Source organism: Anopheles arabiensis, chromosome 3, assembly GCF_016920715.1.
Source record: "Anopheles arabiensis isolate DONGOLA chromosome 3, AaraD3, whole genome shotgun sequence".
Classification (NCBI taxonomy): Eukaryota; Metazoa; Arthropoda; class Insecta; order Diptera; family Culicidae; genus Anopheles; species Anopheles arabiensis.
In genome coordinates this window covers 73747877-73775726 of record NC_053518.1, presented here as the reverse complement: position 1 = coordinate 73775726, position 27850 = coordinate 73747877, and the positions used below count along the sequence as shown (strand labels likewise).

Below are 27850 nucleotides of genomic sequence, written 5' to 3'. Positions count from 1 at the left end.
GAAATATGAACTGAGTATATGACCTTAGTCAATATCCTGTATTGTATTTTGATTTTTCTTAGGAGTTGTATGGAACACCCTATCGAACATTTCAGGATTTGACTATTTATTTGAAAGCCTCGGATGGCTTGTGTGACTCTTCGTGATAATGAAAACCTTTATTATAACTTTAACTATGGTAGATTCTTCTATGTCCGTAGGCATAACATCAATTGTATGTTCAATGACTCAAGAAACAATCATTCCATTAGCATAAAAACATATTAAATGGAGTAAAAATGGCTCGAAACATTCGGTTTGGTGCAGTTGTGCCATTAATTCCGTGCGCCACTGTATGCCAGAAATTGATAACGCCGTCGCGAAGTCATCTTTTAAAGAAGAATTTGCAATTATTCTCCCTCAATCTTTAGTGCTATTTCTTCGCTCATCATGACTGCTTGGTGTACGACTTTGCTCTTCAGTTTGTGCTCGCTGCTGACGCCAGCAGTCAGTACTGCTAAAGAAAACAATACACGGGCAGCACTGCCTGGCTTTGGCTACGAAATGTTCGCCGCGCAGTTAAACTATCTCCAGAACAAGCAGCTCGAGGTGGATTCAACCGTCCAGGGGATGAGTGAAAAGATTGGACACAATCTAACCACACTCTAGGAGTAGTCGAGTAGAATGCTTGCTCAGCAGACAGCCTGTACGTCCCAACCCACTGTGCAGACCACCTACCAGTCGTCTACTCCCGTACGATCGTGAAAGGAAGCGTTGCCAAGGATATCGGGCAGGTATCTGATACAGCCGTTCGAAAACGAAACCGCGTTCGATGGGTACTGCGAGCAGAGCCGCTTTGGAGGAGGTTGGTTGGTGATGCAGCAGCGGTACGATGGGCTGCTAAACTTTCAGCGTGGCTGGAGTGAGTACGTGAACGGGTTCGGAAGCGTGGTGGGTGAGTTTTGGCTCGGTTTGGGGCGCGTGCATCGTCTGACGTCGGCCCGATTGCACGAGCTGCTGGTGGAGCTGGAAGATTTCGCTGGTAATTACGTGTACGCACGGTACAGACAGTTCGAGATTGGCCAGTACCCGCTGAAGAAGCTGGAAGATTACTCGGGAACGGCTAGCGATTCGTTGGTGTATCACAGGGGGATGAAGTTTACAACGCTGGATCAAGACAATGATGCCAAAGCGGATTCAAACTGTGCAATCGATTATAGTGGAGCTTGGTGGTACAAGCATTGTCACTATTCTAATCTTAATGGTGTGTACATGAACGAAAAGGATTCGCGAGCAATTGTTTGGTATTATTACCAAAATTTCACTCTAGGTATGGCGTACTCAAGAATGATGATTCGTGAAACTTAGGCGATGAATTATTTTTTTGTGAAATAAACATTTATACAACCATGTGTCTTCGTATGCTGCTTGAACTTTCAACATGTTTCAACAAAATAGGAATCATTTTGACGGACACACTTACTGTAAGATTATTGTCAACGATGTCGAGCGCCTTCAGTCCGCTGAGCCCGTGGAACGCCCCATAGTCCAGCTCGGTTAGTATGTTGCCGCCGAGCCGGAGCGTACGCAGCTCCCGCAACGCCACGAAGCTATCGTTCGCAATGTACTCGAGCAGGTTGACGGAAAGGTCGAGCAGCTGCAGCCGCTGCCCCAGATGCTCCAGGTTCCGCTCGTACGGCACCTCGAGCAGCTGATTGTTCTGAAACGAAAGCACCTCGAGCGAGTACAGGTGGCGCAGCGTGCTCGGCTCCAGGCTGGTCAGCGCGTTGCCCTCCAGATCCAGCTCGATCAGATTGCGCAGATCGTGAAAGGCGGCCGGGTGTATCGTGTCGATGCGATTGCCGCACAGCTTGAGCGTTTGCAGCCGCTGCAACCCCCGGAACGCATCCTTCGGTATGGAGACGATCGCATTATCGCTTAGGTTGAGCGTACGCAGCGCCTGCTGCGTGTCGAAGTTGCGCGACCCGAGCGCCTCGATCCGGTTGCCGGCCAGATCGAGCACCTCCAGCTTGTAGTAGAAGGTGAGCGTGAAGTGCACGTTGGTGATCCGGTTCGCGGTCAGGTTGATGTAGCGCACGTCCGGATTGAGCTGGATCGGGACGACGTCCAGCCCGGCCCCGATGCACCACGTCCGCACGTTCGGGTCGCCCTCGCAGGTACATATCGACGGGCAGAACGTGTAAACCTGCTGCAGAAACACCAGCAGCACGAGCGTGGACGAGTAGATGATGACGCGACTGTTCGCCTTTAGCGGCACCATGGTGCCTCAAGGGGGTTGAGTTCGGCTTCCGACACCGGGCACTGGTCGGTGCGGTCTGCACTGTTTCCCTTGCACTCGGAGACACGGAGGGGTTTGTACTGGCACGGTCTCTCTCTCTCGCTCTCTGTTTAACCGTGACGAAATAGAAAACTGCGTACAAAAATGCTAATTAAATCTACCGTCTCGTGGACACAACCGTACTGTTGATGGATCGAGTGGATCGTAGCCTATCGACGGGCCACTTGCTGGTGACACTGGACGTCATCGTCATCGTCCAACACGCGCTTCGTAACGATGTATGCCAACAGCGGAATCAAACCATTGCCCGTTGCATCTTCGCACTCATGCATTGACCGGACGGGGTGGGTTGGTTCTGGAAGGAAAGAGGAATAAGAAATGAAATCATTAGTGAGCAACATAGAGAGCGCATTCTAGAGTGGTTCAACCACGCCGCACCGCTCTGTGCGTGCTATCCATTCCGGTGATTAGATATTTAAATTCAACTAATTAATTTTATCTGCTTCAGGGTCCAAATGAAAGCAGTGGAACCAGAACGACAACGGGGACACATTTCAAGGCATCGCTCGTGACGCGCTTCACGCTTCGGGGCTGGATTGTCGCTACCAGTCTGAGCGAGTAAAATCCGCATTTTCAAACCGTGGTATCGGGTTCTAGGCAGCCCGCCAACCGCTTTGACTGACAGCTCGATTTGACATCTGTTCATCTGGGTGCCTGTCACGTCCAGCCGGACGGGGAAAGTGCGGAAGAATTTCTTCCTGAGATTTGTTTTCTGCCACCCCGTGTGCGGGTGTCGCTGAACCGTTTTTCTCGCTCATTGGACCCGGGAGAGGAGCAGGAAAAGGTAGTTGGAATGGAAGGGTGCCACCCTTTCAAGTGTGACCCGTAATCGGATTAAACCATTTGCTCGGGGCAGAAGGATGATTACCACCACCGGTGTTGGAGGACGCTGGAAGACGGATCTGTTAACTCTCGCTAAGAAACAGCTGTTTCTGCTAAAGCCCGGTTTAAATGGTGGAGCTCTTATTTTCTTTCTCTCTCTTTCTTCTTTCAGTGCTTCTACCACCGTTTGCCAGCGCTGTCGTTGATGTGCAAGTAGTAACATTTTGACATTTTGGAATGTTGGGTTCCTTCTTTTTGAAGCAATCCCGGAGGGGGTATACCGTTCGGAAGATTGGTTGCACTCTGTCGGTTTGGTGACGTTGTTCTGAGATGTTGCGTGTACTTTAATTAGGGGATTTTGGGCAAAAGTTTAGACATTAATTTCAATATCTTACACACTTTATAACAGCTAGCATATCAATAATGGCAGTGACTTTGTAAAACTTTTCCTTAATTAGAATACTTGTGAGTTTTGAAGCTTTTTTGTTCATGAAAGCAATTTTGAGGCTTGAATGTGTTACAAAATTTAAGTGAATTTGATGAATTGATGAAGATGTTTAAGCTGTATGACTACGACTTGTGGAGGAACGTGTCTTTTTGTTATGGAATTAATATTCAATGGTGATTGTTACAAAGTAATTAAATAATTCTTTACCTGGAAGTCGTTTAAAATACATTTCAATGAATGGTGTAATGAATTAAATTAAATCAACCTTCAAACATGTTCCAAAAAGGTCCTGCAAATATGTCGTACTAGGCATTTTGATGTCCCACAATAATGCTCCAACGCTTCAAATAATGGACACTTTAATCCACACGCGGTAGTTACCGTAGTGACAGATTAACTCCATCTGCACCGTTTGCTGTGGTACGGACCGCATTTCCCAACGCTGCTTTAAATCAGTCAACTTTGCAACCAATGGTAACACCCATTTCCCACAACACGTCCGCGTGGCGATTGAGCCATTCCGAGCAGCAGCCGACAACTATATATAGCCCAAACTCTGTTGGGGAGGTACTTGCAGCATTAAAGCACACACATACACACACACAATGGTCACAGTGGGACTATCTGCAGCTTTTAAGCTCGTTCACTGGAGCTCCAACCTTCCCAAGTAGCTTCACAATAATAGCGCTCAGAGGGAAAGAGAGAGAAAGAGAGAGCGAAGGGAGGTGAGTAAGTATTTTTGGGGACGTCGTTGCCGTGGCCCAGACGATGCTACCGCGTCACGTAAATAATGTTACGGTGAATTTTTAATAATTTTCCTTCTGGCACAGCGCCGCTGTCGTAAAGCATGCGGCTACTACTAACTGTCGTCTCCTGAGGGGGAGGGCGGAACAACGAGCCAGGGTTCGGTTGCACCGGAGGCTCGTACGTGATCCGGTGCAATATTTACCGGCCTGCCGTCTCCTGGAAGGTACCCGCCAGGCAAACGGCAGCCCGAAAACGCCGTCCGCTACGAAAGTAAAGTGACGAAAATACTGCCAAACTGAGGGGGTAGAGGAGGCAGGGAAGTTCAATGCACGGGGGATGAAACGCTAAGCAGGAGGGAAGAATAAAAGGCTTCTGTCACGTTTCTGAACCCCTGTCGCTTGCACCCCCGTTTTGCCTCGTTTACATGGTAGCTACTGTTGGTCGCCGTGTTCTTTAGTGCATCAGGATCTGCAGCGCATGCCATGACGGCAGGTAAACGACTCGGTCGTTTCAGGATGTGCTTCTTCACCTGCAGCTACAGTTGTGCACCACACAGACACAAAACAGTAGCACACATTCCACGAGGGTCCTAGCCCTAACAAAAAAAATGACTGTCTTAAAAGTTGCCACCAGACGGGGGGCAACACCAGCAACCGCAGCACAGGTGGAAAGAATAAGCATATAAAAAAATAAACATGTCCCCCACAGCCACCCTCTCTACTGCGTCCGCAAGACAACGGAAACGGAAAGATGCACAGCACACAAATAATCAGCCCACTGTCTTGTTGGCGGAGCAGAAGGAAAATGCAAAAGTGCAGGTGTGTGCAGATTTTACATGCTCGGGTGAAAACCCGGGACGAGCTTTTCGCGCTAGCATCTGCCCCGTTGTGTCCGCTGTTGCGGATTGCAGCATTCCTTTGGCTGGGAGTTTGTTTTGTGTCTGTTTTATTTTTTCCCATTTTTTCCGGTCCACGCCTCGTCCCCGTTTTTGCCACCACCACCATCGTCGCCACCGAGAGTGTAGATTATTCATGAATCATTGTTTATTTGAATTTCTTTCACCGGTTGCAAAAGCTGGCGGACAGAAGCTGTCGGTGGATTGGTGGCTAAAAGATGCATCTGCATTTACTGCATCCGGCCATCCCGGGCGGGGGGGCGGGGGGGTGGTGGTGGAGGTGAAGGAGATCTGGTAAGGATAATGAGACGAGCAATACATTATTCAGGCGAGGCTCGGACGGCCACACGGACCACAGGACGCAGCGTTTTTGATGTTGCAGGTGTAAGAAGCAACACACAGCACACAAAAAATGGAGAAATATGACTCCCACCTTCCCACAGGAAGCAAAGGAAGTGAAGAGTAAATATAACCGGGAGGGAAATGAACTGTAAAGCTCATTTCATGGTTTGGAATGAATGTTCACTTTGCTGAATCACAACGGAGTGCTTTTCGGGAGTTTTTGTTTTGTAAAACGGAGGATGATAAATTATCCGCGATATTGTGTCTGGACGATGGTAATGCACTTTTTTTTTAGTTTAAAAATGTTTTAGCTGTGATAAAACGTAACAGTTTAGTATGCAAACTACACCACCTGCCGAGCGAGCAAGTCTTAAAGTTGTGATGGAAATTTCCAACAACCATCAACCCAAACACGGCACTAACGAGGGTAAAGTGATCCTATATTTTTCGTGAGACACAAGATACCTACACGCCTTTCTGGGATGGAGCCTGAAAAAATGCCTGAAAATGACGTCTACTTTTGCCATTCCAACGCTACCAACGGTTCGTTGACTTTTCACTTTCCGCTGGGTATGTGTTAATGAATGCGAACCGGTTGCCATTACGCTCATTAAAATAACAACGGGAGGATAAGAGGTCTGCGGATTCCTTCTCCCCGGGTGTCCCCGTTTCGGATGGGACGTCACGCTATATATATGTACGTACAGGGACGATCGTGACAAGGATGCGTTACAGCAGGTCCATTCCACCCGAGTTCCGGTTGCGTGTGTGTGTGTGTGTGTGCAGGTGAGTGTCATATCGTCGTCGTTCAAACACACGTACGAGATACGAAAGTGAACTTCATCTTTGGTTGCTTCATTAATGGAATGGCATGGTACGCAAGGTGTGTGTGTGTGTGTGTATGTCCCCAACTGGGAGATACAAGAAGCACTACTACCAGGAATGATGGGTCGTCTGTCGACGTTGACTGCATGTTGCTTGATGCTGCTTGATAAGAGCGAGAAAAACAACGCTGCATTCGTGTGCTGCATTGCTCGCAGCGAGGGACACTTTCCGGGATGTTTGTGATACAAAAAAAAAAACGCAACCGTACCATCACGGGACCCCAAATTCCACTGCACATCGTACCACACTGTCACGAGCTGCCCGAGTTGGGAAACTTTCTCCCGGAACGTGGACGTGGTGGAAAAATATTTACTTTTGTCACTTGCACTGATGAGCGGTGGGGGTTTGGACGAGCTGTTGTCCCCACGAGGGAATGTCATTCCGGTGAGACGGTTTTGGGTGTCTGCTCGCTGGCAGCGCAAAAACGATCGCTCTGTGACTGTGTGTTTGTGTGTGAGCGCACGGAAGCTTTATCCATCTTGTTGTCGTTGGAAGTCTTACAAGCGTACCCCCAGCGTTGCAGCGTTGCTACTCGTTAGCCAAAAACCGTGTTCTGCGCTGGAGCGAAAGCACGAACGAACGGGCTGGGAGTTTGGAGTTTGTATGTACTCCTTAATTCGTGGTTAGAATTCGTAGTGGAGGCTCCTGGGAAAATCTTCCGTCATCCGGGTGGATGACACGGTGGTTGGAGCCGCACCACTCGTAGTCGCATGACCGAGACTATTATTTATCCCAAGATGACACGAGGACGTGAGTGTGATTCATTTCTGCTATTTAAAGTGACATATATTTCGGTGCGGATGTGCGGACCCAACACGCTACGGTTCTTCGTGTGCGTTGGGTGTGGCAGCTGACACGTCAGATTTGGGTACTGTGCTAGGGGTGTCCTCACGCTGGGAAGAAGGATCAAGTGGTGCCTAACAGCACTTTAAAGTAAGTTTTGGAGCTCAATTGATAAAATGGCAGAGGTTCAAGTTTGTCTGACCAAGGATAATGTTACTTGAGTGGGTCTTGTTGGACGTAGACATTAGGGAGTCTAAGATTATTTGGCAACATTCACATTGGGTACAAAGGATGCTCTCGAATGGATGTTTCAAGTTCAAAATATGGGTCTAGCTTCAATTGGAATTTAAGACTTGGAGTACAAGATCTTGAGGATCTGACATATGCATGTACAGGCTAGACAAGATAAGCCGGTCCTTAAAGACTCCTTGTCAAAACAATTGCATATCAGAGATTTGACATTATGCGACATCAGTGATCTTCTGTTCGATTCTTGTATCTTAGAATTGGCCTTCAGAAGATATCTGATAAAGCTAAAGCAATTTCTAGGAACCAATACACTCAACGCTTTGGAATTGCCTTCCGGAATACTTCAGGAATTGCCCGAACAGACACGATAAGTTAGTCTTGTAAGATGCTACGCATTGCATGCGTCTAACCCCCCAAAAAAATGAACTCCAAACACCGAACCTCAGCTTCAGTAACATTCCTTATTGAAGGTTAAAATCACGTCTCTTTAGCCTTCCCTTTACATTATTGGCCACCGAGGCGGCAGGCGGATTCACGATAAAATTAATTTCCTTCCCTCTTTACTTCTCCCTTTAGTCAGTTTTGCAGCCAAAACCGCTTTCCCGTAAATCACACCATTTATCGAAGACACTCGTCTGATTGGTTTTTCGCTGTACGTCGCTGTTCCACTGTGCTCTGGGCGTGTGGTTGGCGGGAGAAAAGAAGGTGCAAGAGTGAGGTAGCAATTTTTAAATTCAAATCGTCCGCTTAGCCACGTTGCACTGATAAGGCACACATCGGGTACGTGTCGTGCGAGGTGTTTTGCAACTGGGCTTGATTTTTTCTCGTTCCCCCTTTCTACAACGCCTACTTCTTCGTGCTTCCGGTCGGCAGCGTTAGACTGAGCTTCTATGGCTGCGCTTCTAAGCCAATTTCAATTCACAGCCACCTTTAATCAAAAGGTCCCGCGGGGAGTTTGGTTTGGGGTTGGGGCGAGAAATTGGCAGGATTTTTCTTCGGAAGAAAGGAGCACAAAAAAAAAAACGTCCAGGATATCGTACAGTTCGATGCACACATAAACACACAAACGAGTGCAGCGGGAAAGAGAGGGCGTGGGTTCCAGTGGTTACAGGAAACCGGCGACACCGTTATTACACCCATAAATTGATCCTTGAAAGCGGCCCGGGCTCCGGGCTGCACGGCTGCCAATATGTCAGCTTCGGTTCGTTTGCAGCCCAAACCGGGCACGGGCACTGTAAAAACCTCTTCTCGGTGGCCCTCGGAGCAAGCACATTTATCAAGGGCTTGCCCCGGGATCAATTCTCCCGGTTATATTCTGTAAAGGGCCGGGGTGGTTGCAGGAAAAAGCAAAAATAGAACACAGGAAGAAGGAAATCAGAACAAAGTCCAACGAGATGCTTGTTTCGTGCGAAGGTGTACAAAAGGGCGCGCGCTGGGGAGGAAGCAGAAGGAAAAGAAAAGGGGGAGAAGAAGTACAACAATGGTTGTCCTCGAGTAGCGTTTGAACCTCATAATCGGTCCACCACACTATTGGCTCTCGGGCCTTGTTCCAACCCCAGGTGCACGTCGACCGTGGGTGGGATTGGAGTGGAGTGGGAGTGCATGTGGGTGATAAAATAACAGCTATTAAACCACAATCACTGTGGTTTTGTGGATAAATCATACCCGCCTCTCAGTGGGGTGGAGGTTTTTATTTTCCGTGTTTATATTTACCGAGCGCTTTGAAGGAGGCGTGAGGAGCAGGAAAATCGAGCTCAAAATGGTACGGTTTAGAGGATGGGAGTTGATAAATATGGGACGCGACACAAACCATGGCAGTTCGCTTTTGAGTGGAACAAACCTGAAGCCGCAATGTGCTTGAGTTGAAAATAGTTCAGCAGGTGACAGGACGAAATGATTCTGTGTGGTTAGTCTCCAATTTCAAACAGTTTTTAAACAATATTAAACTGTTGAAGCTAAAGCAAACACTGAGAAATGTGGGAAACAATCTGGACCAACGAAACAATTCCCTTTTAAACAGTTTTTGCCTATTTTTGCTTTGTTTAGTTGTTCAATGAACTTGTTTATAAGATTTATAAATAGATGATATAGTGAAATCAACACGTAGATTTTATAAGTCTTCTCTGACTAAATTGTAGATTTCTTGAAAGTTCACATAGAGAAACTTGACTGTGGTTCTATACTGTGGTTTCTAACCGGTTTAACAGACAATTTGAATAAAGATGCTTAAACGCCTACTTTGATTACTTAACTCAAAACTGTCTTAACTTAACTGTCAAAATGTCAACTGTCAAATTCAAAAAGTGGGTGCTGAAGTGAGCTATCTATAAAAATAAATCGTTTAACAGTTTTCCCATTTGTAGACTGTCCATGTCATCATGTAAAACGTTTCAAAATTGAACATTGAAATTTCCATGTTTTTGCAATAAAATGCGCAATATCACATTGTGCCATACGTGCCACCATACCATATACCTATCTCAGTGACAGCAACGGGATCTTTGAACGCATCAGCATCTTACCAAGGCCGTGAAGCAATATTTTTTCCTTCCCCGGTCCCCCTGTTTCACCTTCTTGCCACTCCTCCCGGCGTTAAGTGGGCGCATGCAATTAAGGCAGGAACAAACACACACACACAAACCCGACCCAATCTCGAGCACGCTTCACCACGTCGCGTGAAGGGATGTGGTGAGTTATTCTACTGTTTTTAACAACGTGAGGGAGCGACACAAAAAAAAACCTCACACACATTCAAGAACAATCTCCCTGGTGTGAAGAGAGCTGGGAAAAAGCGGACATGTTTCTCAGCAATGTGTGTCCCTTGAATGGACAAGTTGAGGGTGAAAAAATATCCCTCACAAACACATACAAACGCGTGGTGTGTAAGAATATGGCACAGGCACACACATACACGTATGGAGGATGCTTGACAAATAAAGGATCTTCTTCAACTAACGACACTTGCCCCGGTGTCACAGCAGCGTAGCGGCAGCCCTCCTGAGGGCTTCGCCGTCTTCCAGAAAAGAGGGGGCCGTTCGCCGCCACCGGAGAAGGATCAATATATATATGAGAAGTTATGTCGTTGTACGGGTCTGGGACGGGCGGACACAAACATTAGGAAACAAGTGTAATGTGTTTCGATGATGGTGTTGTTGTTCAAGACTGGTGGTGGTGGTGGAAGATGTCGATGATGACGATGATGTGGGGGAAACATGTCGAGTGTCTGATGACTTGGTGATACATCATGTAATATTCATTCCCTCAATAGGTATTTGACATCAATGCCATCCCATTATGGCCGGATTCTTGCCGTGGAAGGTCACACCAGTGTGTTAGCGCGCGTGTGTGTGTGTGTTTGGTACAAATTCAATCAACTATTGACTCAGATCTTTCCTCCCCTGAGGGCGGATGGCGGAGGCTTGTGAAGAAAGCCCAGGCTCGTTATGGGTACAAGCAGCAAGTAGCTTCACATTTTCACACACATACACTCTGTGTGTGTGTTTCGAAGGGAGGAGAGGGGAAAAACAATAGCGCCAGAATATTAGCACGACACGACCGGACCCGGCCGCGCTCTTATGGTTGGGACGATGCCTTATCTTCGCTTCGAAGCCGGGCTTAGTTTACAAGTGTTGCAGAAAAGCAAGATGTCACCGTGGCCATCAAGGCACCGCTCGTCATTAGATCGTTTTCGAGTGCTTTCGAGCGGAACGAGCGGGCGATGGGAGGGCGGTTCGTGTGCGAGAGCGTTGATGATTGATTTAGAAAATTATGATCACCACGGTGTCGACACAGGATGTGACAAACCGTCCACAAGGACGTCTTTCTTCGTGTTTTTGACTCTTTTTTTGTATTGCAAAGAAACACGAAAGAAACAATTGGCTTCTGAGGCCCGACCCCGGTTCGTTTGATTGGTGGTATTTGGACAGGATTATTTTAGGCCTTTATTTCTTCCTTTTTGTGTAATCAATCGGAGCATAGAGCTGATGGTTGATAGCGTGATTTGATGTTAGATAAATACGAACAAACAATCAGTTAAGCTATTTTTTGTGACAGGTGTATAGCAGAGCGGAGATTGCGGAGTTGGACTATTGGAAATGAAATTCCCGAAATTGGAGACGTAAATATAAACAATATTTTGTGAATTTCTCCGCCGAATTTGTATACAGGACATATGTTCACGTTGTTCTTGTTCAGCATCCCGTTCAGCAATGCCATTGTATGCTTCTCTGAATGTTTTCTTAGTTCTTCGGGTGTCCCTCAAGGTAGTGTCCTTAGTCCCTTACTGTTCATTCTCTTCCTCAATGACTGTACTTCGATCCTTCCTCCTAACGGCTTCTTGCTATATGCGGATGACGTTAAAATTTTTCTTCCTGTATCTTCTACAGCTGATTGTCTAGTCCTTCAATCCTGGCTCTGTAAATTCTCTACATGGTGTGCTTCTAACGGTTTAGTCCTGTGTCCTGAAAAATGTTCTGTCTTGTCTTTCTTCCGATCCTCTACAAGTATAACTCACGCTTATAATGTCTGCGATGCCCCTATTCCCCGTGCGTCCTTGTCTAAGGATCTTGGCGTCTTCTTTGACCCGAGTCTTTCTTTCAAGGAGCACACGGACTATGTCATCAACAAGGCCAACAAAAGTCTTGGTTATGCCTGGAATATGCCTGTGTCATCTGGTCTCCTGTTCAACTATCTCTGCTCCAAAGGATTGAGAGGATCCAGAGACGTTTTACAAGGATCGTATTTCGTAGGTCGCTGGGTCATCACTCTATTCCGCTTCCTTCGTATGACGATAGATGCACTCTATTAGGCCTTGCCAAGTTGGAGCACCGCCTCTCGGTCGCTCAGGCTTCTTTCGTCGCTGGCATATTGCTCAATACGATTGATACTCCTTCACTTCTGTCGCGCTTACATTTGTATGCACCTTGTCGCACCTTACGTTATCGTTTTCGTCTCCAGTTACCTATATGTCGTACACGTTTTGCTCGCAATGAGCCTTTTGTAAGAGCTATGTCGTCTTTTAATAGTACTTCTGATCTGTTCGATTTCAACATATCCTATCCTGTCTACCGATCCCGTCTTCGCTCCTTTTCCGTACCATAAACTCCTTCCAACTCCTTCGTGAATAATTGTATACTATAGTCAGTAAGCACTATTGCTGTAACCCAACGTGGCCGAGCAATTAATAAAACAAAAAATAAAAATAAAATAAATCCATTGCCATTCTGGGAAAGTAACTGGAATATTTCAATGTTCAATTTATTTCCCATTTCCCATGTTCGTGGTATATTGCTGCTCTAAAAGTCAGCCGGTACCCTTCGCCGAAGTGCAACGCAACGGGATTTCACTGTACGTGGCAGCATAAACTTCGCGTAGTTGGGGATGTACTGCTGGAAATTTAAATAAAATTTCATTACACACCAAGTTGGTAAGTTCCTGCCAACTGTGAGGGGAAAAATATAAAGCAAACTTATCTACAAATTAGAGTGTGAGGTAGGGTGATTTTTGTAAATTGAAACCGGATACATTAAATTTAGGGGAAAGCAGTTTTTGAATATTTCAATGAACAAGATTACAAAAACAGGCAAGCGTGAAGTTCGCGACGCGAGTAAAGCTAATTATGAAAGTCAGGAAATTGGCTCGCTGATTTCCGATCGGGCCAATTTTCGAGGAAATGTCACGAAGGATGCAAAATTTTGAAGGCAATGTTTGCTTGTGGAAGAAAATCGGGGAATCGTTTGTGTGCTATATTAATTTCACGATGAAATATTAATTTTGCCTTTCAGTAGAATAAATTGATTTAAGATAATTTAATTAAATTTTATGCTAATTTTATGTTATGGTAAAACTTATGTTTTGCTTTATTTTTGAGAAAAAAGGATCATTTGATATAGGGTAAATGTAACTATAGTGGTGGAAGTACCAATAGTGGTGGTATTGCACTAAAATGTGATCCATACGGCATATTAAAAATAATTAAGTTATTTACGTTAGTGCAAAATGTTCTTCAGCTTTTTACAAAGGGTTTTAAAAGATAAATGAGGCCATTCCGTTACTTAATGACCGAAAAATCCATTATTTTGTGAAATGTGCCAACATTTTTCCAAAATCTTTAGGAATTCATAACGAAACTCATATTTCTGTACACTTACTAAATGACCACATAACCACGCAATTACTAGTTTTTCAACATAACTGTTATGAAATGTAATTTTTTTACTAAAATTATTTGTCTTTTGACCATATATATGCTTCTTTTTTTAGTTTTTTATCATAGTGCCATTATAGGTACATAAAACAGGCATGTTCCTATAGTGGTTATAGTTATAAAATCAATAAAAACAGCTCATTTTAGATTTTTTCGAGGATATTTTGGCTATGTTGTACCGTTTTCCCTAAAATAAGTTACAGAAATGAGTTTCATGTAGGTAATTTACCTAAAAAAAGGCAAACAAAATTCTTACATGGATGAATGAAAAATTGACTTCAAATCAAGCACACTCTTCCGGGTGAGGGTTGGCGACAGGTGTGATGCAGTACTTTAGTCAATACTTTCATCGGTCAAATATATATATTTTTACGATCAAATTACGCAAGAAATCAATATTATGGCAGTATTCCTTGCTATTCATACAAAAACAGCTTCAAAACTGTAGTTCCATTGATATTATACACTGTTTTGGATGTATCTTTGTTTACTATCACTATAGGAACACAGTACGACGACTATAGGAAACCATACCACCATTATAGGTACAACCAAACACCCACAAAAAAAACAAAAAAGTACATATTTTTGTAAATTTGATTCGTTTCATGGTAAAAATGGTTGTGATTGCAAGGATAAAACATATTCCAGTTGCTATGTGTTAAAATATTCAGAAATTGTCCTTCCTGACACTTTCAATCCATTAAAACACATCTGCACCACTAAAAAATTGCACCAGTATCGGTACATTTACCCTAGGTAACTTATAGTTTTTCCTCAATTCATTAGCAAAGCAGAAGGAAAAATATGCAATAATTTGGAAATAGTTAGGAAATGGAAACACATTAATTTAAAATTGTTAAATCATAGTGCAAACTCATTTTCATTACCAAAAGAGTCAAGAACTGGAAAAAAACCTCGTCAAATAAGAGAAAGAAATGAAAGAAAAAATCAAGCCTTCTGGTCTTTGCCGCTCCAAAAATCCTTGTTAAATGAATCACTCCGGCCGGCACTAGATAAGTAAGATGGGAAAATTCAACTTTCAATATAACACAGCAAAACCCCCAACGGGCAAGCTTTGTTCCTCGCACACAAAGCCTTGTGCCCTCATCAGGTTGGTGGGCCGGCAACCGAAGGCAAACGTGAAATTGTTTCCTCCTCTTCCTCATCCCAAACCTGGCGGAAAATCCAGCCACCTCCCCCTTCCCCTACTCTTCATCTGTACTGGTGTATGTGTTTTTTAATCGAAAAAGATGTTGAGAGTTTATGTTGCAAACTCTCCTCCCTGTTCTATCTTCCAGCTTTTTTTTCCTTCCCAAAGTTATTGTACAATCGTTGTGCTGTTGTTTTTTTACTTCATACTGTTGAATCACATACAAAAAAACCCACGAGCGGAACCGAAACAAAAAAAGAAGCAAGATACACTCGTTTGACTATCGGTGAATCTGATGAAAATTTCATAAAATTGCCAGCTGCACCGGCAGGTAAAGCGCGCAGTGTTTGCCATTAAATGTAGTTTCATCGTGTTTTATCAGCGTGGAAGAGAGAGGGGAGGGGTTGGGGGAGAGGTCACCGGGAATAAATAACGACCGGGCTTGATCTGGCTCGCTCTGAAGGTGGGTGGACGGAAAAAAGGAAAATTGTGTTTTCAGCCAGCGCTACTACTACTAGTTTGCATAGTTGAGGGAAAGTTGAGGCAAAATAAATAGATGGAAGATCTGAAACAGAAGGAGCAGAACAAAACCCTCCCCGCACCCGGTGGGGCAGAAAACCAGAAAACAGAAATATCAAAAGCACTGGACGGACCCGGGCAAAAAGGCAAAAAACAAGCCCCCGAGGACGCAAAAATGAATGTATTAGTTTCACGTAAAGAAAGTAGCAAAACTGGTTGCAACTACTTCCGAAACTAACGGATGCTATTAACTTTTATCACTTGCTTTTGGTAGCTGGCTTTTTTCCCTCCCGTTTTCTTACGAGGATGTGCTTTTTTGTGTGTGCTCTCAGGAAACAAGTCCCCCTGCCCCTGCAGACCCTCCCGCTTCCTTTGCCAAAGCCCGTAACGATGGCACAAGGTGGTGGGGTTTTTATCGAAAAAGTTCATTGGGAAGGATGTCCACTTAAAACGAACTTTCTATTCGCTCTCGCTTTTTTACGCGCGCCCTTTTCAGTGTTTTTGTCTGTTTTGAGGAGTATCACTTGTCGGAACTGGTTGCCTTCTGCAGGGCAGGGCCAGCCAGCGGGTCAGCTTTCTTGACTCGCACGTGTGAGGTTTGCTTGCTCGGATGGGGTGAATGGTGACGATGAACTGTGAAAAAAAAGCAGCCACTGTGTGGCCCGTGAGAAATTGGCCCGTGGCAGGTGGATGATTGGGGCACAAACAAAAAGAAGCTCCAAGTGGACAGGATTCAGGTTAAAAGTTTAAGATGCAATCAAAAGGTTCAACGAGGAGAAGGGGGGGGGGGGGGGGTAGAAACGAATCTCGTGAATTTATGTCTAAAGAATAGGAGTTTGGAATTGAGAAGTTATCCGAAAAAATGCGTTTTTTCGATGATAACAGATAAATGTTAAAAGTTGGTAATGGCAACATGGTTTAAGAAGTAGTTAAAACTAACATCAATGTCCTGGGGACAGGGTGGAAAATAAATCCTATTATGGATTTGGAAGTGAGCAATTCTTTGGGAAGGATTTGGAGTTCAGTTTTTACAATAAATAAAGACAAATTCAGTTTAAAATATTCTTTTCGAACGATAACTATGATATCTGTAATTGAATTGATTTGCTTAAATTTGATCATCTTCTGATGGGTCAGCTGAAAGCCAATCCATGTCCAACCAGCCACCAAACTCCTCCTTAACCTTTGTTGCATTCCAAATGAGAAAGAACTTGCCATTGGGGATGCCTTTGGCAAAGATTTTAAAATCTCTCGAATTAAATTAAATTAGATTCAGATGGAAAAGAAAGACGTCTGCTTTGTTCACTTTCACCACCACGGAACAAAAGAACCGACCAAGAACCAAGGCTGAGGTCCAGAGCCGGAGCGTCAAGTGTAAACGGTCACCTTCCGCGACTTCCACTTTCTTCGTGGCACTTTATGCAACGTTTACTCACGTCATCAGCTTTGCAAGATTGAGCTTCCGGCATTTAATTAAGTGCTGTATGATTCGATGAACCGCAGACACCCGGACGGCCGGGTCTTAGTAGTCCGGGACCGGATCATGGCCGGACCGTCTAGACGACACAAACCTCGCACCAGACGGGTCCTCTTGAACGAGGAGAGCTTCCTCGGAGAGTGATTTTTTGCTCTGTGTGTGTGTGTTTCCATGGCTTGCTGCAATCTAATCAAGACATCGGTGGTGTACACTCCCGAAGAGGTCCACCCAGGTTTACTGTGCCAGATGACCATGAAATCATGGGCCAAGGCAGGCATGGCCCTCCACCACGTGCACACACTACGGGTACGTTCGACGAACCGGAATAAATCGAATCAAATGGACCGGAATGAATTAATTCACTCATCGGGGGGAGGGCCGGGGACTCTGAGAGGTCTGCAGTGTCCCTCCCTCCTATGCATATTCATTTGCTCTCGTTAGTGTTCTCGTTCTCGGTGCGGCCTGCCTGGTCGGTTGATACTGCTGCTTACCGGTGCGCTGTGATACATTTTAAATTCTTTATCCCTCCCTTTGTGCCACCTTTATCCTTCCCACCATTCCCCTCTGCCCACAGATGGTCGACCCAAACAATGACCGATGTGGTGCAAATTCCTCAAGTCAAGCCGAAAGGGAGGCAATCGAACGGTTCGGAACACACACCCGGAACACAAATACCGAGATGCATACAAATCGTCTGCCGGCTGCAATCCGGACGGACAATCACGGACATGGCCTCAATCAAGCCGGGACCGGGTGAGGTTTGGGAGTGCCTGGGAATGCGGAAACCGGTACTCAAATCAAGGAGCCCACTTTCACTGACAGCAAGAGAGCGTTTGGCAGACACGGGGCACACCTGAAACAGACAGCGTTCGGGAGCGTTCGTCGTTCGTCAGGTGCGAAAGAGGTTACGATTTAAGTCGGTGGATAGGTCCACTACATCCTTTGGACGGGATTTGATTACTTCTGGAAAGATAAGGGGCAGAGAGAGAGAGAGAAAAAAAAACACTCCAGACACAGACAGACACCGAACCAGATGAGCGGCTCTGGCAAAGGATCTGAATGCAAAAAAGGATGGAAATGCTATCAGTTATGCATCAGTTAGCACCGGGTGGGTATCAGAAGTTGTGCTGCCTGGAGAGGTCCAGTTCCAGAGACGCAAGGAGCTGAGAAAAAACGGGGCAAAATTTTAATGGAATATAGATGAAGTGGATACACCGATTTTGGAGCTGCTTCCGGATCCGTACTCTATGGACCCCAGACCCCCCGAGCGTTCGGTATGCCCCTGCCTGATGGAAATGGATGGAATGCTTGAGCTAACGTTGAGATAGGCATAATGCTCCAACTCACTTTCTGGACAGTGTCTGGACGGTTTCCTGTGGTAGCATTTGCATTTGAGGTGGTACGGACAATTTGGGCCGCTTGAATCGGACGTCCGGCTTGGTTGGTGAACGTGCGGCTTCGACCGGACTGGACGATGGTAATTAGCAAGCCGGCAGGCCCTGATTTGCATGAAATTCTCGTGCCCCGTGCGGTGGTTGGATTGCGGGGAAGAGGTCTAGGAGCTGAAGCGATTACTTTATTACTCGGTATTTCGTAGAGTGCTAGCAGAGCAGACCAAGGCGTGAAGCCAAAAAAAAAAAAGAACGCAGGGATAAATAAGGCAATGCTTTCATACAATAGGTAGGCTAGAATGCAGGGAAGAGGACCGTTTGGCCTTCATTCGGTTGGAAGAATTTTAAATGCTGTGCCGAACTGCGACGGGATGTCTGTGGTGCTGGAGAAAAGTGATTTTAATTGTCGGTTTACAGGCGGATTAGTAGGCAAACGAAACGAAAGTTAGAGACACAGATAAGACGTTTGTTTATGAGGATAAATGTGAAGATAGCACAGGTACAAGCACATCCTGAGGAATTTAAATGTCTTACTTCTACTTCCTGAAGTAAACGCTGTGGCGGGTTTCTCGGTCGTGGGGCTTCCCATCATCCATCCTCCAACTATTATATATCCTCGACTAACCATCCACGTGCCCGTGGTGAACTGACGGGGCCCTTGGCGACCGCCCAATCCACCTACCGTTGAACCTAACGCCATTGCGTTAGCGTTCCTCAACAGATCCTTTAAGAAAACAAAGAGTTAACGCACTGTTTGGCACAAACTTTGCATACTGCCAAACGATGGTAATCAACCCAATCAGAAAACACATTCTTCCACCTTCCAGCGGCAACAAAAGGCTGGCTGGGCTATTGGGTGCTGGCGTAAATAGAGTTGTTCGCGTAGCACAATGCGCGCGTAAAATGAACGAATAATTCTCATCATCCCTCCCCCTCAAAGTGCTTTGCGTACGTGCGCAATATACATAATGTCTCTTGCTAGCATCATTCCCGAGTTTCCTTCCAGTCCAGGCAAGCTTGCTCGGCGTGTTAGTGTTAGGAATTCCAGTACGTGCGCACGTAAGGTGCATTTTTCAGTGTGGCATGAAAAATGGTTCCCTTGGCGGCCTTTTCCGGCTTGTTTGTAGTGTACTGTATCACCTTCTGTGTCGTGTTTGTGTTATTCAAGTAGCCTAGTAGAACGGGAAGAGCCAATGTTTTTGGCTGGTTCAATTACTTTGAAACCCTATTTCAAACCAAACGCGACGAGGAACCGAAAGACCGAGCTACGATGCAATCAAATTTGAATAACTTTCTATTGAGTCATTAACCGACATTGCGCGGGGCGAGAGCGTGCGTAAGGTTGGGTGGAAACTGTTTCCTTATTTTTTCCCCTTCTTCCAAAGCACTCGCTGAGGGGCTGGTAATCCTTTGCATGATAAAATTACACTGCACTGCGTATAGTACGGTGTCCCATTTAGGGTCGTACCATTTAGTTTTATTTTACCGGTACCCGGGATTTATCCAACCAATTGGACAGTCGGTCTCCCCAGCGCTCGCTCGATTCGCGCGCGCCGTTGACGACGATGTAATGAAGATGAATGAATTGAATCGACGAAAACAGGGTCGGCAAATGGCTGAGCACGGGGCTAGAGGAAAAAAACGGGGCTAAAGGGCACGGGGTGGCGGTCCATCGGTTCGGGATGAAAATTGCCATGATTTATGGAGTTTTGTTTACCGTCCAATTTTGCACCGTACGGTGCTTCCCCTGGGCTGTTTTTGTGGTGGAGATGGGCCGTGTTGCGATGAATTTTCCACCTGCCGTGTTAACGTTGGTTGGTGGAAGCGTGTGTAGGGAGCTGGCAGGACGTATCCGGCGTCATTGGCGAATTTTCTTTTGACAGATCAGCCCATTGGCTTCTGCCTTCTGTCTTCCTGCGGAAGGTCAGAGCGTGCGTTGAGTTTCCAACTCCACCAGCATGGCAGTGAGCCGACCGGCAAGAGATGTTGGTGGATTTTTTGCTCGTACACGCTTTATCTGGGATGATAATTACCTGTAGAAGATAAGAAGATAAGAAAAGAGAGAGATTTATTGTAGCAATTTCGCTAATGAAGAAGTGATAATTTGCAGAAGGCAATTTCCTACAAGCGTTCATCCTTTTGGGAATGATAAATGGTTCGGCTTTTTGGACAAGCGATGGTCAACTTTAGGTTGATTAGTCCGGGCGAGAACAAATTGTAATCGATTAGCTTTTGGAACCGATTTCGCTAGTTCGATGGATTAATCAATTTAATTTCTTGCGTGTTGCGCTTTTTCCGAACTATCGGTCATTTGAAGTCTTTGCGATTGCTGAATAGAATAGAATTGAATTGGTGGAATAAAATGGCAGAAAGCAGGCCAATTGGTTATTTTTATACAACGATTTTGTATGTGTTAAACTATCTCATGGCATTGAAAATTTGAAATAATTTTTGATAATAATCAAAATATCCTTCAGTCCTTGTAAATTATGATTCATTACAGGGTTTTCCAGGGGTTCTCGTAGTTGTCAGACACTTCCTGGACTCTTTCTTATTAAAAGTGAACTTTATATGTTGAAATTTGGACTCAATGGCATCCTTTTTGGATAGGTTCCTTTAGGATTCCTAGAGGATTTGTCCAACAAGGGTGCTATACAGCCCAATTCTCTTTACATTAAGTTCATTTCACGAAAGAAACAGTCAATAAAGTGTCCCACAGCTATGAGAATTCCTGTTAAACCCTGTATCCTTGATTTCTATCTATTCAATTGTGTTAATACTCTAATCACAAGCAGTTTACGAATCCTTCACTTTGGAGTTCTGGAGGGTTAATTCCACAAATGCGGCCATCTACCAGGAAATATTGAAGTCGACTATTTTCAAATTCATTACACACTTTTTGATTAACGCTGTTTTTGTCTTATTTTGTGACCTTATTTCCAGCAATGTTTTCATGGTGGAAATTTATAAAAAATTGCATACACCATCTTTACAATTGTTAGAAACTGGCGCTCTAACCATAAAAAGGGAACAAAGTGAATATGTTAGGTAAGCACTAAGGGTGCACCAAAAAATTAGTTTTTTCTTTATTCTCCGTTATCTTCGCTCTTGGGTGTTTTTATCGGAATTATCCTATTTTCTCCCTTTTTATGCCTATGTCCATACACAAAACATCGCCTTAGTTGACAGTTTGTTGGAACCTTATAACAGTTTCCAACAATAATGATGAATCTTTTAGAATCTATTGTATAAAGCCCCAGTCATTAAAGTCACCTTAAAGCCTCAATCGTGTTCGCTTCAAGTGTCTTAAACCACACACACGTACCATAAAACCATAAGTCAAATGCATTTTTCTATCAACTGCAATAGACCACCAGCAACTCATCGAACACTTTCCCCCTTCCCGATGCATTTGCGTGTAAATGTGTGTTGGAAATTTGATTCTGTGGTCAGGGGCAGTACTCTTCATGCGGCAGAAGAAATGGGCAGAATTATGCCGGTACTGCATCTCGGGTACAATAAGAGAGTTTGCGCATCGTCGCCTCTACCTCGTGCCGACACGTCCGACGTGCATTGGAGCGTAATTTTATTGTGGTGAAGTGTGACGTAGCCTGGGCTCATCTTCCTCCGGATCGGGAAATGCAGTCCCATTAAGTGCAAGAAGATGTCCACGCCTTTCCTCGCACGCCTTGGCACGAGTCTTGGAAGCAACTCGGCAACACACCACACAGCCATGTTTATCAAATCAACACATCAAGCGAGAGAGTGGAGTGCGTTTCCCCCTTTATGGCAAGCGCTCCACACGTCCTTCGGCACGAACAAAAGTGACACGGACACGCTAATCTAATACGATCTGATATGGCAATTAATTTTCCACACATTTGCAGGAACGAGTTACTTTGAAGCGGGCTTACAAACACACACACACACACACGTAAGTGGGAGAAATCGATAGTATTGCTGAACCCTCCCTTGCCGCAACCTTTGGCGATGATGCGCTGCGTGTGGCGTTTTATTGATTTCCGCTGTACGGAATATGAGCCCAGCAAGCGCCCCGGGTGGGAGATGAAATCGATCACAATAATTTTCAGCAGCTGTCAGTGGGCTGTTGCCATAATTACCATTATTGGCGTTACTGTTCTGCGTACGAAGGTTGCTGGGTTTCAGCAGAATCGTTACCTTCGCGTGTACAGGTAAGTGCAGTGTATGATTGCGTGCGAAAGGAATTGATGCTCGAGGGATGCTCGCGGGCAAATTGGCCAATGCGTTCAAAAATGTATTAAATTTCACTTTTATGGTTGATGGTTGGTTGGTGGATTGTTATCAAATTATTCATTTCAGGAGAATCAGCTTTAATGCAGGTAGGTTTGTAGCGCACTCTATGGGATGGTTCGATTTTCAACAAACCGTTGCTGAATTACGTTCCATTTCATTTACAATTATTAATTTACCATCGATTACCAGGGGCGGCCGATTCGAGTAATCGTTATGCAAATCCCGTAAAGCGTACAATCAGCTCTCCCCGGACGCCCTTTTCGGTACGCCAAATACATAACTAATGCTCATTATGATGGGGGTACGTAATGTCTGCGCAAAGCCCGATTACGAAATCGAATTAAGGATAGTTTAGAAAAATCCTTTCCCTCCAACCTTTTTTCGCAACGCAAAGCACGGTTCGCAACGCAAACAACGCACCAGAATGCTGTTGTTTATTGACATACTCGGGGAAGGAAAGCGGAGGTAGTTTTTGCTATCAACCCTCCCTCAGTTGAAGCTGTTATTACGCGTTGATCGATTTGTGGGCACTGACTAACCCGCAAGCCTTTGTAATGGAAGGGGCGCGAAGCACCGAGCGAGGGCAAGCGTGTGGCAAGAATTAATTTGGCGCAGGCCCGCTCGCACCGTAAGCCGAAGTCTGGCGAAGTGCAAGTGCATAATCGTGTTTATTAACCAGTTGATTAGCTGGGTAAATAATAGACACGCGGAAAAATGCGCATTCTACACGCGGGGGAAAACGTCTAGGAACATGGCTGTGGTGATGAAAATCGCTCACTTGCTTGTTGGCTGACGATGGAAAAGCGTTTACATTTTCCCGCCTGCCTGCCTGCCTGCCTGCCTGCTTGCAAAATGAGGCCCCCCACCATCGTTTGGGGGTTTGTGTTCGGTATGCTCGCGTGCATAATAAATCCCTTTTTTCGGAAGCATTGTTTACGGGCGGTTCAGCGTGATGACTACATCGACCTGCCAAGGATCGTGTTTTTAGTGTTTGTTAACACACACACACACATACACTCACTGTACTTGTTTGCTTGTTTGGAGAGGGGAAATCCTTTGCTGCACTTCCACACAAGTGCACCACTGTCAAAGCTAGACAGCCGGCGTACGTGATGATCTTGGTACGATGGCAACCGAACCTAGCAAGCCTTGTAAACATACTTAATTCTGCAGCGCGCTGTGAAACCAACGCACAAGCCCCAAAGTGTATCCCTGGCTGTTTCGTGTCGAGAGGCGGTCGGGTAGCTTAAGTACTCCGGGGTCCCTCCCCTCTCCCGTACTCGATTGTATCGCCGCCGGTAATTAAATTCATCCTCACGCATGAAGAAACCTTGGGCCTTGGGAAACCGAACCGTTGTTGCAACAATTTGCATTATGCTAAAGACCAAATTGGAGCGCGTACATGCATTCGAACGTCCTGTCCTACCGCCTTTACCCGTATACGACGTAAGACGAAGAATTAATCGATCCGTGGAAACCCTGGAATTGTGGGGGAGATGGATTTACCATTCCAAGCGACGCTATACAGGCAAGTGTCTGGCTTTTCTTGTGGCAGCCCTTTCTGTGTGCAGCAAAAAGCGTCGATTATTATTCGCTTATGATTTGTGCAAACGTTCGTGTGCGTGCGTGTGTGCTTTCCTTGCCAGGGATGCAACGGTTCTATACCGTGTCCCTATTCCTTTGGGAACGGTCGACAAGTGTTGACACATGTTTATCGAATTTGCTTCGATTGTGGCATGTAGCTGCAGTTCACTGCTCGAAGCTGCTGCCGTTAGGGCGTTGCGTGGGAGCTGAGTGCTTCGCAAGAGGCACATGATAGAGTTTGATGTGTTTGCTCAAGCATAAAAGTGTTTTGTCATGTGGAGAGAGTGTGTGTGTATGTGTGTGATGATTAATTATTTTGCCATTGCAAATTAATGCAACATGACATGTGGAATGGTAATAATGATTGAATCAATTGATGTGTGCTGTGTCATAGATTAGGCACAGAAAATGTTTAAATTGATATTTAAAACTGAAATACCGGCATCTAGTTGTTAAGATGAACAAGACCGTTGAGGATAATTTAATATAATTCAACGTAAATTTTAGAAAAAAATACATCTCTGCCACTTGAACACGGTGATTGTAAGAAATTGGCAGAGATATGTATTATTGGTGTAATCAAAATTTGTCGACAGCTGGAACGACGATGATGATGATGATGATGATGGTGTCGCCACAGAGAGCGTACCATGGTGATGGGGTCCTTTTCATAATTTTCCCAAGCAATCCTACGAGCTTCATTCATTGTTCATTGCCAAACGCAAACCGTCTTTCGCGCTCGCCCAACGCTCGATGGAAGCAACAGCAAGATTAGGTGGATGAGCAGTAGCAGGACCCGAAACTGCCATCATTGCAGGATACGCGGAACGTAACGCGCCATTGTTATAATGATAACATCGTCGACCAGCCTCGGCGCTGGTTGGATGTATCTTGGGCACCGTTTGGCCACCCACAGCCCAGGGAACTAAATTACCGTCTGCTTCGTTGCGAACGACCACCACCATACGGAACGGAACATCTTGCTCGAATGTCCCAGGTGAGTTTTCGCCGCCAGGTGGCATGCCGGAGGGTGGAGGAGACGATTGTGCACAGGGACGCCCAGACCAGGGACCACCAGGAAGGTACGATGTAAGTAATGTTATGGTTTTTTATTGTGCTCGTGCTTCGTTTAACAATTACGGGGCCAGGTGATGGTCGTCCCGTTGGTTGGTTTATGGTGCTGCTGTCCGGCTGACGAAGAATGATTTTTGGACGCGCGTGGTTCCGTGTCTCCGGTGAATAATTTGGGTTTTATTAGGTCAATGAAAGGTGAAATGTAATGGAGGTTTTTTTTCTGCTGCCGTTGTTTGATGTTACCGTCAAGCTGACGGTCAATCGAGAGGAGCAATAATGGTTATATTAATGATGAGCGGTAACAGTTGCGTTTAATATGATAGGGAGCAGCGTAATGTCTTATTTAATTTTTTTTTCTGGGGTCCTCAGACTTGAAATGACAAGCTTTAAAGCCTAAGCAAGATAATAAAATTAATCAGTAAAGTGAGCATTCTTCTTTACGCAAATAAAGCTCGATTCTATACGAAGTTCGCGCTATTCTGTGACAGTATCCTGGTACAGGATTTGGACTCGAAAAATATCGAGGAAAGTTTCAGGAATGGTCTGGATTCAAGGCACGATTTTTGAAGTGGGGTCAGTTTCAGAGATCATGAGTTCAGAATCATTCTTAGGAGCGTTTTAGGTTCAGTATCAATTATAAGCCCCAGCATCAGTCCCAGGACCAGTCTGATTCTACGACCAGTATAGTTCCGGATTTCGTCCCAGGATCGGCTTATGCTCTGGATCAGGTCATGAACTCGTATAGGTTCAGTATCAGCTATGTGTCTAGTTTAAGTTCAGGATCAGTTCCATCACCAGTGTGGGTTTGGGGTCAATTCCAGGACCGATACCATGGACCGTGGATTCAATTACAGTTCTATATCTAGTATGGGTTCGAAATCAGATTTGGAACCTAGTTTAGGATCTCAGTTAGTTCAAGAATCGGAATAGTTTTAGCACCAGTTGTAAAATCATCTCCATAACTTATACGGGGTAGATGAAGTTCAGAATGGGCTCAGCATCAGTCCCATGCGATGGCTCAAAAATCACATCTAGTAACAAAATAGGTTCATGATCAGTTCAGTATTGGTTTTAGAGCAGTTTCTTTGCTGTACAACTCCAAGTAAAGAAATATTTGAAATTGCGTTGTATAACGCTGCAAAAGCTAATAAATTATTAAAATTCACTTTTCTATTGCTTAACTCAATTCGTACACTCGATCGAAATTTATTTTCATTCACTTGAAATATATTCAAACCCTGATGTAGCACCTCTTTGGCTTGTTGCTAATGAATTGCGTTACCTTTGGAGTGATTTCAGATTTTCTTTGAACGATAATTCTTCACCAGCAACCACTCAAGCCCCAAAGAGCAGAGCAAACACCAACAAGAACAAAAAAGAAAGAAGCAGAACGATCAAACCCGTGCCCTTTTTGCTAAAAGCTTTCCTGTTTATTACTCTCAAGCAAGGACGAGCTGATCGATCGATGGCAAACCACCCGGCAAGTACAACACTATGGCAAGTACAATATACCACCAGGCCGAGGTTTTACCTTAATAAAGGTGCACTTAAGCCTGGCTCGTGCCGACACTGCCGACGGCACGGAATTCGCACGCGCTGGAGAGCCTACCGAACCGAAACCGAACCGGGCGGTTTGCGTGTGGAATGTCCAAGGTTGCTGCTATCGAAAATATGGCTCAATGCCATCCTAATGCCCATTCCAGCTTGTGTCCCTCGTGCTTGTTGGTTGCTCCGTTTTTACTCCGTGCGTACCCGTTCCCGTTCCCTCGAGTGTAGCGAGATTCTTTGGAAAGGGAAATAAATGGGGAGCAAACCACCCCCGTGTGGGAGAGCAAAACATTGACTTTTACTAGTTTTTAGAGGCCTACTTTTAGGGGGAGGGGAACAAGTAAAGAGAATCGAGGGCAATGGGGAACCTTTTTCCACGAATTCAGGCGATTGGTGTTGAATTACTTTCACTTTTCCACGGCGGAAAGGCAACGCAAAGTAATTGGATGAATGGGACGGTGCTTGGAAGTTTAGTTCGTTTGGATGCTTTAGTTTAGTTTAGTGAAAAGTTCCCCGTTTGAAGTTGAATAATGGGCTCTTAATGTTGCAATAGTTGCTCTCTGTCCACCGTCCTGTCTTCGTTCGTGAAATAGAATGGTTAATAGGGCGGAAAATTGGGCTACCGAGAACACAAAGCTCAACTTTTCTCCCCAAACAGGACCAAAATAGCTCGTCCTGGCTGTGCTTTTTTGTATTCTTTCATCTACTTACAGATGTGCTCAGAGTCAAAAGAAACAACGTTGAATAAACATGTTGAATTGCATTTAAAAATTCGTTCCCGCACAAAAAAACAAACGGGTTCCAGAGCTCTACACCACCGCCTTCAGCACCGAAATTGCCTACTTCCCGGGACCGAAGTTTGGGGCCATCACACCGAAAAGCAACATACATTATTCAACGTTACGGCCACCTAATAGCCTCACGTACATCTTCGGGTGGCCCTTCCCTTGGCATGGGGTAAAAGGTGAAACTTTTTCCGGAACTTCCGGATGCGCAGCAGCAGCTCGTCTCAGACAACAAGCCGACCGAAAAGTCCGTTGCCGGTCCGTTAGGTACAATTTGGAGCTGAAGACATCGCTGCCGAGTCCGTGTGTTGGAGTAGCTTTTGGGGCATA

The 27850-nt window shown here is 45.3% G+C and overlaps 1 pseudogene; it reads right to left on the bottom strand.

The window, feature by feature from the left end:
• The window catches only part of LOC120901997, an 86565-nt pseudogene that overhangs the window by 12094 nt on the left and 46621 nt on the right, over nt 1-27850 (bottom strand).